Genomic DNA, 22,137 nt, shown 5'->3' with positions numbered 1-22,137 from the left:
TAAAGATTACTTCCCTTTCAGTTAGGTAGCATTTCTACAATGGCAAGTGTCCTCAGCTTCCTATGTTTCTTTCATGGTCTGTACTCTTTAAATAAACACAAAAAAGTCACAACAGCAAACCCATGCAGGAAGCAAGCTGGTTACTAAGCTGTTAAAAACCCCAAACACAGTTTTACAAGTTTCAGACACTATGGCTATGGACTCCTGCATCGCAGGGAGTCAAATGAGGGGGCTGTAAATGGGGCAGGGGCAATAGCACAGTCACTTCCCACAGCTCTGCACCCCCCACCTGGGTTAGCTCTGGCAAGCTTCACCTGATACCCCAATTTTGAATGCAAAGAGCAGCCGGGAGCAACAAATGGAGCCCAGCCCTTGGCAACACCATGTACCTACATTCCCAGCTCTTCCTCGCACCGTCCTGAAAGCCTTCATCCCGTAAGGTCTGACAACACCTGGCTTTCAGCAGAGGTAGCCAGGGAAGGCAGGCAGCTAGCCGGGAAACGGCTCACACGTGGCAAACCAACCCAGGCCATAAGCCTCTGCAGCCTCCACGTGCCCCAGCGACTTGCTGCAGGGGCACAGGGGGCTGGAGGAGCAGCGAGGAGGGCTCCCGGGCTCACCAGCCACGGAATCAGCTCCTCCAACAAGTACCATGCTGCATGCAGTTACCAGGACTTTTTAATTTCCATCTGTTCTTGCACATTCTTTTCCCCTCTTTTTTTTTTTCTTCCTCTCCCTCATTCCTCCCCCACGCACTATGACCTTGGTGCAAAATGAACATGCTTAATCAAAAAGGGAAGAAAAACAAGCGCAGCCTTGTGCCACCACCTGTAAGCTGTCCTGAATACATTACCTGTATGGTGCCAGACAGTGACGTTCCCAGCCAGTGTGAGTGAAGTACAAACACTACCTCACACCAATGGCATGTGTGTAGGAACAAAAAAACAACAACAGAATTCCTGTACACATTACTTCAGTCTTGCAGACTTTCTTTTTTCAATGTTATTTTGCCTCAACATGGGCATTAGAAGCACACTCTTGATTTATTTCATTATTTCTTCAGATATGCTTGCAGTTTGTTGGCTAGTTAAGCCACTGTTCTTCATACACATGAAAACAGCTGAACAATACTGCAGAATTACAGGCAAAGCTCCTTGCTGGTTTTAAACCTAGGAAATATTAGAAGACGGCAAACACCAAACACAGTCATCTCCTTGCCTTCCAGTTTCTGAGCTCTTGAGGTGCGTGCTATCGAATTGCTAAGCTTGCCTGTCACGGTCACAAGGGCTGGAAACTTGTTTAGCTTTTGTTTTAATCCCGCAGTTCCCCCCTTCTCACTTCAGCAGCTGGGTAGCAGAGCTGCTGGTGGCTCTTGCTCTGTGAAGGAACTGTAGAAGAGTTTAAAACACAGGTAGCTTTTAAAGGACCAAAGCAGTAATAGTAGTAAAACATTTGGCAGTGACACCAGGTCTCAGGAAGATAATTTCCTCAGCTTATGTAATTGAACGTGTATCTCACTTATGAAGGCGGCTACCGCTTTTCCAGAGATGGGGCATTTAGCCCCTCTCCCATTCTCCCATTCTACAGAATGGGATGTAAATAAGATGGCATCAAGAAACAGCCGCTTTCCAGCTCCCCTGTTCTCATTTGCCTGCAGAACAGGGATCCCTCTACAGAAAGTTTCAGCTTTCTGTTACTTAAAAAGCTAAAGCTGCAGCGATGAAGTTTTCTGGACTGCATTTAAGCTGTTGATACTGCAGTAGCTGGTGCCAGTCCCCATTGCGAAACAGGCCACCACTAACAGTTGCAGAAAAACTTCGAGTTGCACTAAAGTTTGGACAGTCAGTCCTTTGTGTAGATGGGCTACGGCCAAGTGGTCCACGCAGCGCATCCGCTCCGTTCTCAGTATCTGCGAGGGTTGCCTGGGAGGTGGCCAACATCTCACTGGCAGCTAGTGGGTGGCTCCCATCTATGAAGAGGCCATAATTTATAGCCTGGACCACATCAGCCAGGGATGAAGGATTTGGTATCGCATTTCCATTCCTGGGGCACGCAGGCACCATGCTTGCTACTGTTTAGTCTTGCCTTTTGAGAACGTCTGGTAGTTTCAGGTTCAGAGCAGTAATAAATTCAAAGGAAAGAAGGCACATTTTAATTATAAAACCACCCATTTTTTTGCTTCACAAGTCTAGCTTTTTGTTTTTCAATGTATCAGTCTTTCAGGGATCGTGTTTTACCATGTCTCTCTGCTATTTCCCAAGCTGAGGTTTGGTCAATGAAACATTAGATTATAATGAAACTGCAGCGGTTATGTGCTCAGAAATGCAAGAAGCGTTTTTTACTGTGGTTTTGCTCTTATCCAATTTCAAAGATTCACTGGAAGACTTGTGAAACTAACCCACTCAAAGTGTGAATCAAAAGCTTGGTCTGAGCTCATAAGCTGTGCTTGAGAAGGAAATCTGTCTTTCCTCTATGCTGAGTCAAACTATTAACCCACCCAAAACATATGTACAGGGAATTTACAAAGCACCCACTTGTTACCACGTCTCGCCTCGCTCCCGCAAGTCTAACACAGATAGTAACTTCCACTCCCTCTCATCTCCACCACCCATTTGTTTTTCTCTAACTCCTCTCTGCTCTCTTGCTCTCATGCGGAGGGGGAAATTCATCTGCAACACACAGGCAGCCCAATGCCCACATACTTCTGAAGTTTAAGCACTGGCCTTCTGCACCAACCCCTATTTCCCCAGCCTCAGAGACCTCCCAATCTCTCTACATAACACCCTAATTCAAGTCACTGCAATCAACCCACTTGTCCCCCACTTGTACCTGGCGAGGGTAAGCCCACCACTCACCTCTGGGACTCTCACTTCACAGCTGTTGTCCAAGGCCACAGGTTCCAAGCAGCGATGGGCTTTGTCGCTTGCGAAGTGTCAATCTGGTTGCTGTTGCCCCAAAAAAAAAAAAAAAAAAAAAAAAAAGCGCAATGATAGTTATACTGGTCAGCAAACCTCCACGCTTTTTACACTTGGATGGAAAAGTCCCACTTTTTTTGGCCCAAATTATCACGATTGTGCAAGAAGGGCTTGTTATCATCAGTGCATTCCTGAAGGGTCAACATCCAGGTGATAATTTTCTGTGTTTGATTGAAAACCCCCAAAGCATTAAAAATATATATTTTTTTTTTAAAGTTTTTCATCACAAAAACCCAAAAACTTTTTTTTTTTTTTCCTTTCCTTTGCATCAGATGAGTTCCACATAGCATCGCATCACAATAACAAAGTCAGGTCTCAGTGTGAAATTATTTGCTGTAGGTAAGGTGAGGCCAGGCCTCCTCTTTTGTCCCCTACCAAGGGACACAACACTCCATACGTGTTCAGTGCAGCACTGGGAGGAGACCACCACAGCTATGGTCCCAGCTACTTACCAGGGCTTGAGCAACTAGCAATAGGAGCTGAGCGAAGTGTTTTTTGAACATGATAAATAATAAAAGTGGTGATGGGAGAGATAAGTATTATTTACATATTTGAATACTTACATACTTGAATCTGTTTGACAAAATAGGCTTAAAAAAACAATTGAGGGGAAAAAAATTTCAGGAAAGGCATCGATATCTTAAAAATTAGGCAATATGTTAATTTTAAAATAGAGCTTTTGTTTCAAACTGTATACATGTAAAATAGGAACGGTGCAGGGAAAAACCTTGCCCTGAAGATGAAACAGAGTCTTTGGTCCGAGCTTGACTTTTGCTGACTCAGAATAGTGCATGTGTGGAGGGATCACATTGGAGTAAAATAGATCCAGCCCCCCAAACTTTTCACACCAGGGTTTTGTTCTTGTTTTTTCTTTATTGAAAGAAAGTTCAGCTACCAGATCAAGGATGTATTACTTACATGTTATTTATACATTTATAATTAATGGGTATGAGCATTATTAGTGACCTCTTGCATCATCAGCACCACATGCTTTCATATTTAAAATGTATCCAAGGACCTGAACAAGTAGGCAAAGCGAACCAGTTGTTTGTTGTAGCAACAGCTCTTTCATTTTTGCCGGGAAAACTCCTCATGGCCTCCAGACACTATATAAACTAAAGAAACCACTTTGGAGAAGTGAAAGATGCTGATTCAGTTTCCCCGCACACCCCCCCACCCCCGAGAATGAAAGGGTGAAAATATCCTGTGGTTATATGGGAAAACACTAAATTAAACACCTTAAATGTCCACTCAATTAGGCTTGAAGAAAGGTAGCTTAGTATTCGAGGATAATGAGAGTTATTTATAAGGAATTGTCAGCTATATAAATATTCCCAAGCTGTTACCCAGACCATTCTCCATTAATCACTCAGTACTTGTTCAGTTAACTGTTACAACTACCCCGCGCTACGGTTGTAGCCGTAGACGCATACGTTCAGCTACCAGCCAGTTAATCCCATATGTGCATGCTAGCCTCAGCGTTTCCTTATTGCTTTTTCCTGCTGCTCCCATCGCCTCGTTGCTCGACACACCCTCAGACAGATTTGGTGACGACTGTCTGTTCCTGCTGCTGCACGGGAATTTTGCCTGTGCTTGTCCTTATGGGGAGAATCCAGCCTCGACTGAAACACACAAAAGCCTCCGACAACGATGCTAATTTGTTTATACCCCTTCATTACTTAATGTAAAATATAAAGCAGCTCATCTACCACTAAGAGCTTCCAGCTCCCCTTCCTTGCCCTGCGCCGTGCCACATGTGAGCTTGGAGCACACGGGACTCCTCGGGCAAGAAGGGAGCTAGCTGATGCTCGAGATTACTGCGAGAGATTGTGGGTTTGCACAAAAAAGGAGAAGGAGAGGGTTTGGAAACCTCCCCTCCTCGCCCCAATATATATTTTTTTTTTTTTTAACAGAAAGAGCAGGCCTGGGAAGGTGAGGGGGCTGACACAACAGCAGTTACCCAATTGTCAGACCGGTGGGAAAACGCAGCCGAACTCCTCATCCAGCAGTGACCCATTTACCTTCAGGCAGAGAGGGAGATCTCATTAGATACCACGGTACACCCCGAGACTTTTTTTTTTCCTTCCCCCTCTGAAAAGTGATCACAGCCTTAGTCAACTCGCCTGGGTGTTCAGAAGCCTTCTGTTGTGAAAGCTGTATTCTCACCTGCTCCTCTTGCTGCGCTGGGTTTGCACGTCAGAGTGCTTCCTCCTACCAGAAAAATCATTAGTTCTGAGGAAATCTGTCACACTGAAGTGGGCTGATAAGCCATTCAGAAATCTGAGGGTGTTTGTTAAAGCTTTGAAGAAAATAAATTTTTTCCAACAAATTAAAAAAAAAAAAAGCCTTGGGCAGTAAGTTCACTGGGCTGGCAAACAAGCAGATTTTTGTGAGACCCTTTATGTCACTATCATTTACCTTCATTTCTGTAAATCTCTAATCCTTCGTTCTTTTGTTACCTTGCCAAAGGATTTCTCCTGCTAAAAGAGCACTTTACTTTTAGGTGAACAAATACGCTGCGAGAATTGGCGGGGGGGGAACCAAAATGCCAGCAAAGCTCTACTTGGGGAAAAAAGGAGGGAGCACAGGGGGAAAACAAAGTAACATACCCGCATTTGGGAGAGGAATCATGGAAAGGAGGAAGAATTAACCCTTGAGGCTCATTTTAGTAACAAACTAAAGTTTTCCATGGGAAAGCAGCAGATGATTCAGGCAGCGGGCTGTAGGATGAGCGAGGCGGGTAGCTGCAGAGGAGGGCTGGTACGCAGTCTGGCCATCCCGAAGGACTGGGCGGCAGCTCCACTGTCCTGTTTGCGAGCTGCTATCTGCAGCCCCAGCTCCTAAGGCTGCTTTCCAAAACATCCCCTGCTCCCTTGACAGCATACCTGGACTCACTAAGCATGAACCCGAAAGTTAAAAGGAGAAAAGAGCTCATGGCAGTACTGATCTGACCAGTTCACATCTTCATTTGGAAGAATATGTTGTTCTTCTGGTGTTAGCATGCTTGTAGTTAGTTTTTAGTTCATATTCCTTTATAACCTTAAAAATAAAGGATCTCTTTCACAGAAGACTGTTGCAGCCAACTCATACTAAGGATATCTAGCATCCACCCAACTCCAACAGAGTTCACGAGCTGAGAAATGTTGTTATTCAGCTATATAACAATTCATCTGATACCAATAAAGTGTTGCTATGTAGTTTGGGATTTAGGAACCAGGAACTCTATATGCTAGTGTGTATGCGTAAGGGGAGTCATTTTACACTGTTTCTTTTCAAATGAAGCCCATGAACAGCAGAAGTTAGTTTCTGAGGCTGCTGTGAACAGATTTGATGCAGATTCAGAGAAGAGGCTGCTGGCCACCAAAAAGTTTGAAATGTTGAAAGTTTCAGGGGTTTAAATGGAAATAAAAAAGTTTTGTGACAAAAAAAGAAAAACCCAGCTCACTGTACCTGCAGACTTTATCTACCTACTCCAACTATTCAAGTTATAAACAAACTTCAGATAGGGGCTTACCTTGGCAGAACAGTTGTTAATCTGAATTCTGATAAAGCTCCTCTGTCCCAGTCACTCAAATCTGTAAAGATGCTTGCTGATCTCCCCATGGGAATTAATGCTACCAGATGGCTGTAATCATAAAAATGAAATTAAGAACAAAGCCTTAGGTATTTCTTTTTGTTTGCCATGCAGAGGAAAAGTATCCTAGAGACAGTAGGCTGAAATTTCTCCTTCAACATGCATCACAGGAGAACTGCCTACAAAAATCCTTCACAACAGCCTTACCCTAGCTCTTCTCAGAGTCTGTGTTGATGATAATGCCTTCTTCAGGTGTCACCAGGAGCCTAATTCAACTAGCAGCACCTTGGTTCTTAACACTGGCCAGGTGGCCTAAGGAAGAAAGGTTCTCATTTTGGGCTGCGCCAGAAAAGCAACTACTTAAATACACCTCTATTTTCACTTGTTGCCCAAATGGTCTCTATAGAATGATAATTTTCATATCAAAAGCCCCTTTTCAGAAGAGAACTGCACCATGGAGAACCACAGCATGTTTTCAAGTCACTTCCCCAGCTGGAGGACACTCACCTGGGAATATGTTCATAAAGAATTTAGTTGCCTTTTTAAGGTTTTGAATCCAATTCTGAGGTTTTCAGAAACACTTCTCCATAGCTCCTCATCTTTTACATTCCCTCAGTGTCCTATTGCTAAAGCGCAGTAGATGCCATCATCGGGCTGCTATTCAGATGCACAGCTACCCAAATTCCCTTGGATCCAAGCAGTTTGATAGCTCAGACCTGGAAAGATTCACTGAGTGAGCATTCTTCCACCTGCTAGATCTGATCTGGCAGGTGTTCTCCTAACAAGTCAAGCAGATGTGGCTCCACATTGACCACAACAGGGAGCAGCTCGAGATCCGAGGTCAGGTCCACCCTCTGCCTGACCTAGGAGCAGTGGCATAGCAAAGAGGGAGAGTATGGATATCAGGGAAAAGATGAAGGTTTCTCCCCAGTACTTTCCATAAACCAGATTATTCTTGGAAACATATGGACATTTGTTCTTTACGGGCATGCTGGCTCCATCCCAGATCACTGCAAAGCCCTGAGAGGATCCCCTCCCATGTAGGGTCTGAGGATGACCCCAGAGATCACCTTCCAAGAAGTTCCAGATGTCCTCATTGTGGGATAGCTGCTTCTGCAGGGTTGCCTGCCACACTGGAGGCAGGTCAGACACGTTGGAGCAAAGACAACTTTGCTTCTTTTAAACTGAATTTGGTTTCACAGCCCTTTTCTAGACTTGTAGTGTCAAAGCAATTTTCTCCCCTTTTTTAACTTCATTGCCATGTTTGTGCTGCAGGACCAAGAGGACTGAGAAAAAACAGCTGGATTTTATTCTGGGCTTTTTATTCAAAGTAAGTTTTTCAACACAAAACAGTCAGCTTGAGTCTTGCTCTGTGTATTATGTACGGCTCCCACTCCTTCTCCCTCCGGACAGTAAGCTCTTTGAGGCAAAGGCTGGTATGTTCTCTGTGTTTGGGCAGCACGTGGCATATCTGAAGCTTACCGTTTTTAAAATACAAAGAAATCCCAGGCACCTGAGGCAAGCAGCTGCTGTACATGCCCGCATGAGTGTGGGCAACTGGCAACTCCGTAGTAAAACCAGCCAGGTTGATTGGAAACTGGCCAGATGGCAGCTCCTGCAAGCTAAAAGGATTAATTATTTGGGGATCATGCCTGGAGAGCAGGCGTGATGAATGCAATATATAATTCCTTGTCACGACTATGTGTCAGCACTGGGAAATAAGGAACAGCCAGTACCCTGGGATTCAATCACAACCACCTTTGCGCTCTCTGGGGAGGTGGCAGGTTTTTTCATAAGGCCCAGAAGATGAAAAAGGTCTCCCTTTTAGCCGGGAACTGTACGTGTGAACAGCTATCATCTAGCAGCCTTCGCTTTCCTGCAATTACATCGATGTCATACATTCTTATTTATTTTATTATGTATTTCACAACTGCAGTGTTAATTAACTATTTTATTGGATCTGTGTAATTAACCATGTCATGACTCAAATGTCTACAAGGCTGCTTTGGTTTTTTGCCTTTCAACTTATCATGTAAGACCCTGTAGCTGCTTTTTCTGACCGGGTATTTCACTAGATACCCTTACTACTCCTGGCCAAAGAAAACGGCCAGGCAGCCTTGGAGAGTTCCTAAAATTGTCCGGTCTAATTAAGAGCAGTTTGTCTAAGTGGAAAAATCCACTTAGGAGTTTGCTGCCAAATGTCCCCCGCAGGGCTCATCTGGGGTTACCTCTTCTGCTGTGGTTCAAGGCGGTGGGGGTTTGGTGGCCTTCTCCCACCCTGGCCCCGCAGACGGCTCAGGCTGGAGCTGGGGGGGATGCGATCCTCCTGACGTGCCAAGTGGGGAATTTTCTCTGCACGGAGCAAAAACACCTCCCCGGCTTTTGATCTACGTATCCTCGGTCCAGAGACAAAGGCAAACCTCCGACATGGTCCGTTCCTCCCGTTGGGCAACAAGGTCCTGGCTGTGCTCCCGTTCAAGCGGCACCGGTGACAGCCTGTTTTTGACAGCTATGCATAAGCACAGTTATTTCTAGCACAGTTTCCCTGAGCTGTGCCAGCAGAGACAGTTTTTTTTTAATATATTTTCAGACCCTAGCTAGCCAAACCGTGCTATATTCTCCACCTAGACACGAGTATAGTGTTACAGACCCTAGCCAAAGCCACGGGGAGGAGGAAGGACAACGTAAGTTCTCGTCTAAGCCAACTCTGCCATAATCTCTGGGGCTTTACCCCCCAGACCTGGCCTTAACCGCACGCAGGGAGAGCGCAGAGAGGGCTCCAGCCGTTTTGGCCCTGCTGCCCGCACCCCTCCTCGTGCAAAGTGCCACTTTGCTCCTCAGGCGTGGGCATGATGTGAGCAAAAGCCGTGTCAGAGGGAGACGTCTGCTGAGCAGGGCTACGCGCAAACACTGGTTGAGCCTGCCCTCCCTCCATCCAACTGCCCGAACTCACAGCAGTGGCCTGGCGGAGCTCGCTGGGGTCGTGCTAAAAGGAAAGAAATGGAGCTCTGCATTTGGCCAGCTGGCCGTGCTTGCCTTTGCCGCCTGCCATCTCAGCCCCCAACACCTCGGCTGCCGTGGCCCTGGGCTCTGGGGCTGCTGCTCTGCCACTGGGCTCAGTAAGGATATACCCCCCCCTCACACAAACCCTCTTTGGGGATCTTTGTGCAGGTACATCCCTCGGTGGAATAAAATGTCCTCTCTCGATAAAACAATCTCCTTTTGGTTTATCATCTCATGATTTTTTAGATCCTTCTTTCAGCAACAAAAGGACACATCACTGGATGCCTGTCATTGCGTCATTGCAGGAATTCTGCAGAACAACCCAGATCTACTTTCAGCCCCCGGATTGAAGGAGTTTCTGACTGGTCCCATTTTGGTGAGATCTGATCATGTTAGGAAGGAGCCCAGATTTCCAGGATGCTTTTGCATTGCTGGGAGCCACCCCACAGCGCCCTCCCCATTTATTTACGTGTGACTTCTTTAGCTCTAGTCTGCCGCTTTGCTGTTGTGGAGCTGGAGACAACACGTAAATAAGGCAAATAAACCAGGGAGAGTCCTTTAATGCCTCTCTGCAGTGAGGCTCCTCAGAGCCAAACTGGATTTTAGGAGCTCAGCTGTGCCCATTGCTGTTTCCTCACCTGAAACCATAATCCTCTCTTTGTGCTTTCAGTCACTTCCATAGCAACCAGTTGTGATGGCTCTGAGGATTATCGCTTCAGGAAGGAAATAAGCAGTGGTGGAAGAAAAAAAAAGACCTGTTTTTTGCTCTGATCCTGCTTTTATGATGATGGAGTGAATGAGTGCAGATAAAATAAAGAGCTTTCTTAGCCCTCAGCTGATCTCCAGACAGTCCCAAGCTGAATGAGTAGCTGGCTGCAAAGTTGGGTTTGTTTCCTCCTTTTCTGTGAGTCATTGTATTGAGGTCTTCTAGCTGAGCCAAAGCAATATGAGAAACACGTTCACCAAGAGCCTGCTCACCTTGCTTGGCTGACCTGTCCAGTTAAATCAGTTCGTATGATCAAATTGACTTTCCTCAGAAAGGACCACTAGTCTGGCACTAATGCACCACAAAATATTTGTGCAAATTCCTCGGTAATAAAAACATCCTGAGAAAAGGAAATGGATAATACATGCTCAGTGATCCCATGGTGAAGCCCAGGAAAATACACAGAAAAGCCTCCTGAGCATTTTTTGGCTGGACCAAATTGATAGAAGAGTCCTTTAAGTAACTGTATTAACCTGGGAGAGAGACCTTTAGAGGAACATCTCATTTCTCTCCAATGCCTCAGTCAGATCAAGCAACCCAAATATCTGAAGGCATAAGAAACAACATGGAGGATACTGCAGGGAAAAAGATGTAGCGTGAGCCCATGAGGCAAAGTCTGCTAGAAGGGTAGGAGCAGTACAGCTCCCTCGAAGTGCTGCGGGAGGATCAGGGGCAGCTGAAACAGAGTTAGTGATGTGAGTTATCAGGTCCTGGAGAAACAACGCTACGGAGAGAGACACTTCCCTGGAGGAGAGGGATGGGAAAGTGGGAGGGATGGGAAAGTGGGGAAAGCGATGGAAGTCTGTAGGTGACCGGGGGACTGCGTGAGCCCCAGAGCCAGCACTGCTAGTAGGCGTAGTGCTACCAGGATCCAGAGTTGAAGAGGCAAGAAACCTCCTGCTCCTTGACCACAGCTCCTCCGCGCCCGCCCTTGCAATGCCGGGCACCCACCACCACCAGGAGGTCAGCACAAAGGGGTCTTTGTGCTGCCCTTGCTGTCCTGAAAGGTCTCTGTAATTTTTATTGTTGTTTTCCCAGAAGCGGCGGTGTGTTCTGGAGAAACGTGCGTTATTGGAGGTGCTCAGTACGCTGATTTTTGCCACTGCAGGTGCAGCGACGGATGAAATGGAAAATAAGTTCGTTCCTTCAACAGAGCACGATTACTCCTAAGCCTGACTAATCACCCTCCGACCGCAGCGGGCAGTCTGCCCGAGGAAGGAGCTCCAAGATAGGAACGGCAGAGCCCGTATCCTCTCCTCCTCGCTGCCTGAGAGCCAGCAGCCCTCGGGGAGCAGAGCTCTGCCCGCTCCGGGGGGGACCTGCTGGGTCTTGGCCGTTCAGGCCTGCTGCTGCTTGCAAAGAAACCGGCTTCTGCACGAACCTGCTTATTTTCATCCCCGTTGATGAATGCTTCCCGAAGGGCACAAAACCTCTCGCAGAGAGGAGCCTGACACCAGACCTGTTGTTTGGGGTTATGGAAGAGGCTTGATTTTTTTTTTTTTCTGTTTTTCTTGCGTGGAGGCGGTTTGTTGCTAGGACTTCCCTCCAGCCCTGGCCCCCTCGGCCACAGCCAGCCCAGCTCCGGTGCTGTGGCCTGCGCAGGGAGGGCAGCGAGGCTGGATCCCTCTCCCATGGCCGCCGGCTCTGCCAGAGGAGGTCCCCCTCTGCCCGGTGCCCCACTGCCTTCCCTGGGACCCCGGGGAGCTGGGGGACATGCTGCCGGCTGGCTCTGGGCTGCCCAGGAGGCCTCATCCTGCCTTCCCTCTGCGTCCGCCCGTGAGCCGAGCCAGCGGGAAGGGACCACGGGTGCACCCCTCCGTCGCAGCCCGGTGCCGGCAGCCCCGGTACAAACCTGCCGAAAGCGAGAGGCTCATTTTGTTGGGGAGGGGGGTGAGAGGAGGAGGGCAGCGTGCTGCGTCGATGCCTGCAGCACCGCTCGCTCTTTGGCCGTGGCTCTCGGTTTTGGGAGGAAGGTACCAGAGGGCACAAGGCGACGCCAGCCCGGGCGTCATCGTCGCCCAAAGTGCCGCCGCACAGAGCTGACAGCAATGGATTAGGAAAGGTGAGGTGAAGGCTCGTACAGGTGACCTTGGAAAGGTGGAGAGAAAGCGATTTGCATGTGTACTTCAGTAAATATCTCCAAGGAGCCTAATGAAAGCTCTAATCTCGAACCACCTTCAAGAATGCAGTAATGACAAAGGGAAGCTCAAAACCATGAACAGGGTAATGTACTGAACTAATACATATTCACCACCGCTCATGTGGAGGTTGCATCAATCAGATCCGCTTCATTCTTCGGAGCCTGATCCAAGACAGGTCACGCATAATCTATTTCTTTTCACTTAAGTCTGTGCTGGAGACCGGTGGTTACAAGTTCTGTTTACCAGGCTGTGCCGCTGAAATTGTTTAGCTGATGACTTTGGTGTGGTGTGTTAGAAAGGATTAGGTTCTTTGTGGGCATGTGCACATGTACATATAAAATGAAAGTGTTTCTTGTTGAAACCTTCTGGGGGAAATCTGTGCTAGGATATATTTAGCAAAAAACCCCAAAGGAACATTTTTCAGACTTTGATTTTTTTCTTTTTTGCTAAACATTTTTTTTCTTAGATGAAAGGAAAAGGGAAGAAAGACAAGGTGAGAAAATAAGATGAAAAAAGGGACAACAAAACTTTGCTAGGATTTGTAGGGAGGAAAGCATGCAAACCCAGGACTGCAGAGCCACATAAAAATGAGGAGAAGAGAAATAATTAGGTCATGTGGTCCCACAAAGCAGGACCAGCTGGACATAAACCTGCTGTATTGCAGGCTGAAACCGTCCAAATCAGTGGTGAAAACTCCCTCCGCTCCCCCAAGCCCACCTTCCCCACAATAGCTTGTTTTTTCCATTCACCTTTCTCAGGCCCTTCAGTTACAAGATGGCAGAGACCTACAGAGCACAGGTGGAGAAACACAGAGAGCTTCCAGTGCATGCAGAGAAAAGAAACAAAAGAAAACACAAAAAAAGGCTGATGATGTATTAAGCCAATAACTAAAGCTTTTCACACAAGCTTCTTCCTTAATTACTGTATTTAGCGCCACTGGCGTAATCGAGAACGTAGCACTGTGACTGTTCACTCAGTCATGACAGACCCAGCACGGTATAAACTCATCCTCACTCCTCACCAAGTTCCCTGAAGCCTTTGCAATAACACCCTTCATTCTCCAACCCTGCAGCCTAGAAAATAAATCAAGGATGGATACTGAACTATATCGGTACGCTCTGTATGCTGAAATGTTAATGTTAATATGCTCACATTATAGCAAATACCTACAAGCCACACAAATCCCCAAAGCTAAAACCGACCTGGCAACCTTAACTCTGGCTATATTTCCATATTACGGTTCCTTGGGAAGCAGATTTAGCTTAAAATGTGCCCTCCTGCCCTGCTCTATGCTGCTGCATGTAGAGCTCCCTCCAGACAGCTGTGACCATCTCTGTGTTTTAGCAGCTCTGCTCTACGCTAACTTTGCAAAATGACCTGGTTTAAAAATGTTTGAAAAAAATCTGTGTTTTGGGGTTGCTTTTTGCAAGCTAAGACAATTTAGAGCTCTTGTTTCAAGCATGCTCACCAAAAGAGGGCTGTGGGAGTTACCTTTGGGAGCAGGAGTGGTGGTGAGCTGCTGGGGAAGAGAGGACACAGACCGCATGGGACGGATGTACCAGCAAAGGGACCAGAGGGTAAATTCCTATTCATCTGTGACTTAGTAAAGTTAAACCTCTACACACCAGGGACGTGACTGTCCTCTACGTGGAGGCCTTTTCCACCAATTTGACAATGTAAAATGTCCTCAAGGGGACAAGTGACATTCCTGTTCTCTTTAAATTGAATACCTTTGTTGCAGAGGGATCTAGTTCTGCACCAACAAGGATCAGATAGTAGTTCTCGTTATAACACGAAGTACTCAGGCTGTGGAATAATGCCAAGATCATGTTGTTTGGGAAACCCCATTATTATTACACTCCTTTTTAATTTCCTGACTTCCTGATGGCTCGTCTTCCAACCTGAACTCTGCATTCTTTTCTCTCTTTCCCATCACTTAGTTTTAACTAATGAAAGGGGCAGGGGGTAAATGTTAAAGAAAATTTCAATACAGCATCGAAATTCCTTACCAATGGTTGTTATTTTCCAGTTTCCATACAAACTTAACAGCCTCACTCTCAAATATCATTGCAGACGCACTGCATTCATGCCAAAGCTTAAGGCTTTTGTTCAGAATGAAAATGAGGTGGAAAAAATGTACCTGTGCAGCTGATGCCTCCATTCTGCCCCCTCCAAACTCCATAGGCACCTACCAGCCCATCCCAGTTGAAGTTGGACTGCGCTCCTCAGGAGGAGTGTGAGGTGATAAACACCAAGGAGAACAGGACTGGGCAGGGCCATCGAAAATGGGATAACAGGAATTAGCTGAATAAGTAAGAAATAAATGTCCTATTTCTCCAGTCCTGTTCCTCATCACAGTTCTGCAGAAAGAGTAAGTAACTAAATTAAGCAGAAGAACCTTTAGGAGGAATATGACGGGAAACGAAATCCTGACAGCAAGGTCTGTTCGGCTCCGAAATGGTCCCTCAAGGGAAGCAGCGGACGCTTGAGTCATTTGAACAATAGACTGGACCAAGCGCTGGAAAATATACAGGAGGGAATAAATCTGCATTAGCAGAGGGACGTCTCAGATGACCTAATAGGTTGTTTCCATCCATAAATCTGGGATTCTGTGACAAGCCCTTAGCCAGAAGAGGGCTGCGGCAACATCACAAACAGATACACCCATGTTATGTATGTTGGAGCTTGGAGTGACCACAGTGACCTATGTGTTACGTGAATGAGAACTCGTATTTTTGGAACATTTTAGTATGTAAACTGCTTTCCATCACCCATAGATTCTGGATCTAACTTTTGTGTGCACCTCACTACCCAGTCCACATCCTATTTACAGGATGAGGGAAAAGAGCTGGGACATCTGTGCCATTTAGTTGTTCTTCATAGTTAAAATACTTGGTCTAGACCCAGCTCACTGGCTTCTGGGGCCTTCCAGTTCTCTGTTTTTTTCTTCCAGTGTTTGACTTTTGGGGGACTCCATCTGGAAATTTTTGTGGGAAGAAAGTGCCCACAAGTCTATTGATCTTAATCCAGGAACAACAAAATGTAGGCCTTTCTCCCTGCACCACAAAGAAAAAAATCATAGTACAGAAGTAAATAAACAAACAACAAAGATTAAATGATTTAAAAAACAGTGATCATCTTGGTTTATAATAATGCACACAATCCATCTGCTAGATTTTAATACCCGTAGTACCAACATCATCCCTCCAAGGACTTCCATTCTCCAAGAAACCATCTTCTTCTCCTCACATGAGTGCAATATTAACATGAGGAAGCAGGAGCCTGTTCCCCAACACATGGGAGAGTTAGCATTAGACATTCCCTTCCTTATCTCCTTAAAAATAAAGCTCTCTTTCATACCCATGCATGTACATGCCTGCACACCACTTCTGATGGCTCAGCCAAAAGTCAATCCTCTAAACAAAAATGAGGATTCAAACCCACCGATAACCTCTCTGAGCTCCCATCCCTGCTCTCCTTTGTCGCTCCAAGAAAAAGGGATTGGAGGGTCCCACTTCAAGCCTTTCTCTGCTCTGTGTCACCAAAACTCAGACCTACGTCCTACCTTCCGTCCATCCGAAAGCGTCAGGAACCACTGGGTGCCGACTGCTGCCCGTCATGCTCCAGCAAAGGGCAGCCAGCCTGTCTGCGGTTCCCCGTCACTCACCCCTGCAGAGAGGGAAGAGCTCAGCAGTGAAGTCCACCAAGAAAAGTTTCCCTTGCTGATAGTGAGTCCTGAGAAGCCTTATTAGCCCCTCATTACCAGGCAGGCCTGACAATAGGTAACAATCAATGAGCCATTTAGGCAAAGAAAGAGCTCCTGAGAGTGTCATTATTAATTCTGGGAATATAATTTTGTGAGGTACCAGGAAATCACACTGATTCAGGCTCTGAATGCAACACAGGGAGTTCAAAGCACACAGCGTACGTGTGTATTCACGCATACAGGCACGGGTGCGTATGTGCATTCCCTCTCCTGATGCCTATCAGCCAGGGGAAAGGAGGTGAGCTAGTCTGTACTGCTCCAGTTTGACTGGGCACGTCTACAGCCATAATCACATCTGATCCCTCGTATTGCCCTGCCAGATGCCAGCGCTGATCAGCATACTGCAGTGGCAGCTCCCATTTTCCCCTGCAGCAGCCAGATCCCGCCACCAGGACACGAGCACCAGTTTGCCCAGGCATCTCAAAACTCAGCCCTTCCCGTTGGGCCTGAGGAAATAGCTAAGACTTCTGCAAGTGGTTAAAAAACAGAGGTGGACATTCAGCAAGGTCTGGAGCCCTTTGGAATTGCACCCCTCACCTGCCTGGGTTAACCTGGTCCAAAATGCCAGCAGACACCTGTCTGCAATTTTAAGATCTCCAGTCCTTTCAAAAGGTGGTCCCTACTGGACCAGCCAGCATCTTGGCCCCGAGGGCAAGATGCAGGAAGACAAGGATGGGGAGCTCTTCCTGGCTCCTGCTCCAGCACAGCCCCTGGTGCTGGCACATGAGGACGGCAGGAGGAACACGGCTTGTCCCTGCAAAGAGAGGGAAGGCTCCCCTTTAACACTCCAGCCAAGTCCTCTTTCGATGATGCAACTGGGTTTGAGCAGGCAGAGGAGTGACTAGGACGGTCCCGACACGCAAGGTCTTCTGTGAAGTGCAGTTAGGATCCGCTGTGATTTCCTCATCAACTTTGGTAACGACTCACGTGACGGGAAAAAACTGGTAATGCTGGAAGCTTTTATTCTTTTAGTGAGATTTTATTCCTCCAATAAACAATAGGCACCTGCAAGTATGATCTCAGAGATCACAAACCCAGGTGAAAGCCAGCTCAGTTCACAGTCAAGGCTTGGCGGTGGTGGTAGAGACCATGTGCTGACACATCGGCCTCTCTGCGGTAAGCTCCAAAGCAGCCTGTGTCCTGGCCGCATGTGCTGGACACCAGGAAAAAGCTGAATACCAACACACAGAAGGCAAGAAATAAAAATCCCCGCCCTGCCCATGTGGCTCTGGAACGCAGAGCAAGTGTCCCTGGCGCCTCAAATTCAGCAGCCAGCAAAACCAGCGCAAGAGGTGCTGCTGGGGTGCCTGGCTCTTGCTCGCTCTGCTGTGTGGAGAATCGATGTTTAAGGGCATATCCTGCCCTAAGGAACTGGTTAATCCTGCTCACTCGAAGGATGAATGCAGCCAGTGAGTTGATTGCATTTACACTGTTAAGCCAGTCTTTGAATCCAATTGGTGACTGTTGGCTGCTTGTGGGGTCCTGCAGGTGGAGAAATGGATCTACTCTGAGACCAGGGGGGCACTTAGGAGCTTGCAAAACAGAATCTGTGCTGAAGAACGACCGGGCATTGCTGCACCCCATAACCCCCGTGTCTGCTACCTGACAGTGGGCTGGAGCTGGGAGAAAGCGGATTTCACAGCTTGTGACTAACCCCAAAATGTGCCAAGGAGGGCCTCTGAGCAGCAAAATTATTCAGTTCCTTTTGAGGACAAACAGTAAGGCTATGACAAAAGCCCAGTAGTCGCAGGCAGTTTCCCCTCACTCCCAAAGGTCCCGCAGCACATACAACCTCGTAGCCTGGTTGCACTGACACCTCCATCACAAGACCCATGGATCCTACTCCTGCTGCCTGGGACCGTCCCAGCCTCTCCCACCACTTTTGCCATTCATGACAGGTAGCTGGTGGTAGAAGAGACACTGCCATTAAATGCACCAAAGCTGTCCATAGAGCTGCTGCCACCAATAAGGAGCATGAGAAGGAGACCAGGTCTCCCATTCCCCCCTGCAGCTCTGATGTTCATCCCCTCAGGCTGAAATGCAGCTTCTTCTCCCTTCCCTCTGGAGAGCACACCTCCCACCACGTATTGGAGTCCTGCTACACAGGACCTCCTTCCAAGCAGCAGCCAGCATGGAGAAGTGGGCTGAGTGGCCTGAAGTCACCTCATCCTGTCAGATCTCCCATTCCTCTCCGCTTCTCACTGTCCTCGTGGCAACACAACCCACTGGGCCACATCGTTTGGATGCCTGCGACTCATTGGGACTGTTGTTCGGTGATTTACAATAGAGATCTGAGTAATTAAGAATTAAAACTACCTTTCTGTGTCAAAGCCATTATGAAGACATCGCTGTAGCCTTTTAAAATCATCTTACCTCAACTAATCCACAGAGAAGCCTTTCCTCCCTCCAGGACAAAGATCCACCCTTTCACTCCCACATTTAATTGAATTCAAAGTGTCCAGACCTCCTGCTGCAGAGAATTATTAACCACTACCCCAACACTAAGACTAGTATCCCAGTTTTTCTCAGACATACTAGTAAAGGGAAAGCATCATAGCTCATATAAGTAACTGCCTGATCTGTCCAGCTTTGCAGTTAATTTGGTGGCTCTGTGTCCTTGTTCCTGTTGTACTCACTCGCTTTCCATGAACAGAAAGCAAAAATGTTCATGGAAAATGGATTTCAAAGGCATGTGCATAAGTGTTCCTGGAAATCTAATTTTACATTTTCAGTAAAAGCATCTGCTACCATACAAGGGTTGAGCAGGAAAAAACAATAAGACACTTAGCTGACCACTGCACAGCTACCTCCACTAGGTCCAAAGAACAGAAACTGTGAATATATCCCAGCAAAAATAAGAGTAATCTTGTTAAACAAGCAGGACAAAGCAGCTAAAATCAAACTATTTGCTACTTTTTTTTCATGTGGCATGAACAGAGGGGTTTAAAGCTCAAGTTTTGTATGATGTTGCTTGCAGGAGGAGATCTGTTTGGAAATCCAGCAGGTGGCTGGGATAATGGGTGTGAGAGGCCCTGAATACCCATCTACCTATTGAGTGTGTAGACGCGCTCACCAAATGATAATGAAGCTACCTTACCAGGAAATGGGAAAGAAATGATCAGCAAGGATAGGCAAAAAAGCACTTAACTAGAATTTCTGAAATCCCTTTCAGCTCTTGACTAAGATATTTTTGTTGTCACGGAATAAACCAAGGACTGGTCATAAAACAGTTGCCCAGGGTAGCGGAAAGGAACGTAAGACAGAGAACTAAAAAGCACCCCAGCATGATACAGGAAAAGCTCCATCAAAAATAATGAATGTAAAGTCACTGCCTCAGTGGCTGAAGAAACAAAGGATGAGATTGTCTGGCTCTGGAGGTCAGAGCCTTAATGTGCTGTTAATAGCGCTTATATCATAAAGCAGCGTTGCTGCATTAGCTTTGATTTAGCAATGCCAGTTTACATCAGCTGAGGAAGCGATCCATAAATTCAGCTCTGCATCTCTGTAAATACAGTGAAGGGGGAAAGCCTTGGTCACCTCTGGAGGACGTAACGAGGGTCCTGCTGGGCTGACCTGGGCACTCCGCGGTCGGTGCCCACCCTGCTGTCACTGCTTTGTCACCTGCCTGTGAGCCGCAAAAGGGACAGCACGTGGTCTGCACGGCTCAGCCGCCGGCTACGCAGCCCCGTCCGTCCACTCATGGTAGTTCTGCTCGATTTCGTGCCCCACTCCAGCCCCACTCCAGCGGCTGGCTGCGCAGGGAACGAGCCTCGGAAACTCTCCAAAACTCAAGTGTCAGTAGAGGAGAAAAACAATAAAAGTAATATTAGCAGATTGCTGGGACCAGACGGTTTCACTCAAGAGCTCTGAGGGAACTCAGACTCGAAACTGCTGACCTATTCAGTACAATACCACAGCAGCTGTTGAAATGGTGAGGCACCACAGGAATGGAAGGTGGCAAATGTTATATTCATTTTTAAAAAGGGCTTTTAGAGGCCATCCAGAGACCTGTGGGCTGGAAAGCTGGGCAAGGCAAATTGACAGAAAGTATAACAAAGAGCAGAATAGCTAGGTGTGTGATAGAATGGGAAAGAGCAAGGTTTGTAAAGTAAGAGCTCAGGCATCACAAATCCGTTCGTGTCAAGACCTGGGCAACTCAGCATATTAATAAAAGATCCAACTGCAACCAAGTGGAGAGTGATCTCAAAAAACTGAATGACAGGTTGATGAAATGATGTATGAAACTTGCCAGCAGCAAATACAAAGCAAGGAGCTTGAGGAACACCAACTCTAGCCATACAAAGACCATCAGCGGCTCTAAATTAACATCAGTCAGGAAGGAAACCTCAGAGTCACTGAGTTTGCTGAAAACTCCAGCTCACTGCCTAATGGTTATCAACGAAGTCAAAAGGAGCTTTAGGAATGACCAAAGAATGAAGAGAGAATGAAAAAGTGACCACTTCTGGGGTACCCCTGCCTCAAACACAGGGTGCAGCTCTGCCTACACCAAGGAGGATGTGGAAGAATCGGTGAAGATACAGAAGAGATGGCACAGAAACGTGCAATGGTTTCCACAGGTGGGCAGGCTGACTACAGTAGTGTTCTGCTCGGTCACCTCAATGGAGAAGGGATGTGAGAGAGGTCCCGACAACTCATGAGCAGCATGGAGGTGTGAACAGGAAAGCATTACTTGTCACGTCTACTATCACAAGAGAAAGGCAGTGCAACTCAATGTGTTGGGCTGGAGGTCTAATACAAAGAAAAGGAAGTATTTCTTTCACACAATGCAAAATTGAATTATGGCACTCGTTGTCACAGGATGCTGTGAAGGCCAGAATTATACAAGAATTCCAAAAGGGGTTAGCCAAATTCTTGGAGGCTCGACCCATCTGCAGCTGTTAAACACAATGACCCAGATGCCAGTCAAAAATTCCCTTAACCGCAGTCTGCTCTCTACTGAGCTGGTAATACCACGGAGGGATCGTGCTATGCTTGCCCTGTCCTTACACCCTTTCCCTAAGAGTCTGCTTCTGAAATGAGCTACCTGATTAGCTGGACCTTTGGTCTGAGCCACTATCACTGCACAAGACATTATATATTATATAAGATATATGTTAAGAAACTGGATTTTATTGCAGGCGATGATCAAGTTTGTTCACCTCACGTGAATGTCTTGCCTTTGGCAGGCACTAATATCTGATGCCTTGGCAGAAAGGCATTTCTGTCCTAAAATCCTATCTATTATGCCCCTGGCAGTCTGTACCAAAGACCAGCTCTTTCCTGATCTCCCACAGATGCTCTGCTAAATCCATAAACCATGACAGTGGATTACCTTTATCATTGATTTAACTGTCACCACTAAAAGTAGTTAGCAGTCATGAAATAAGCCAGCAACCATATTTGAAGCAACGTCCTCCTGAGGCACATATTTCCTTTTATCGGTTCTTAAATTAATTCTCCTTCATTGCATGAAGCATGCCTTATTCTCACTTTGCAGGATGAGTAAAACGGAAGTACTGATCACTTTCTATCTCACGCACCATAATTTTCTACGCTCAACTGCTCTCCCTTCTGCCGCTTCTCCTTTCCAGCTGACACAGGCCAAGATTACACGACGATGCCGTTCACCACGAGGAAGTCCTTTCCTCACTGAGGTGTGACTGCTGCTCTGGACACAGCAAAGGAGAAGGTCGTGGGTCTGGGGACGAGTTATGCATTGCCTGCCGGAGGGCAGGAGGAGAGGGACGGGTGAGAATCCCTCACTACCATGGCTGGACCACACTGGCACCAGAGCGCTTGGCTTGGTGTCTGCGCTCGGCTTGCTCTGTGCAAAAACAGCCTGTGTTTTTCATTGCTAACAGTCTAGCATCTCCTGCCAGCTCTAAGCATTTCCTTTTTTTAAAAAAACAAGG

The sequence above is a fragment of the Haliaeetus leucocephalus genome, unplaced genomic scaffold (assembly GCF_000737465.1).
Source record: "Haliaeetus leucocephalus isolate CR32 unplaced genomic scaffold, Haliaeetus_leucocephalus-4.0 Scaffold702, whole genome shotgun sequence".
Lineage (NCBI taxonomy): Eukaryota > Metazoa > Chordata > Aves > Accipitriformes > Accipitridae > Haliaeetus > Haliaeetus leucocephalus.
The sequence above is the reverse complement of the archived record's forward strand: the minus strand, read 5'-3'. Positions refer to the sequence as shown.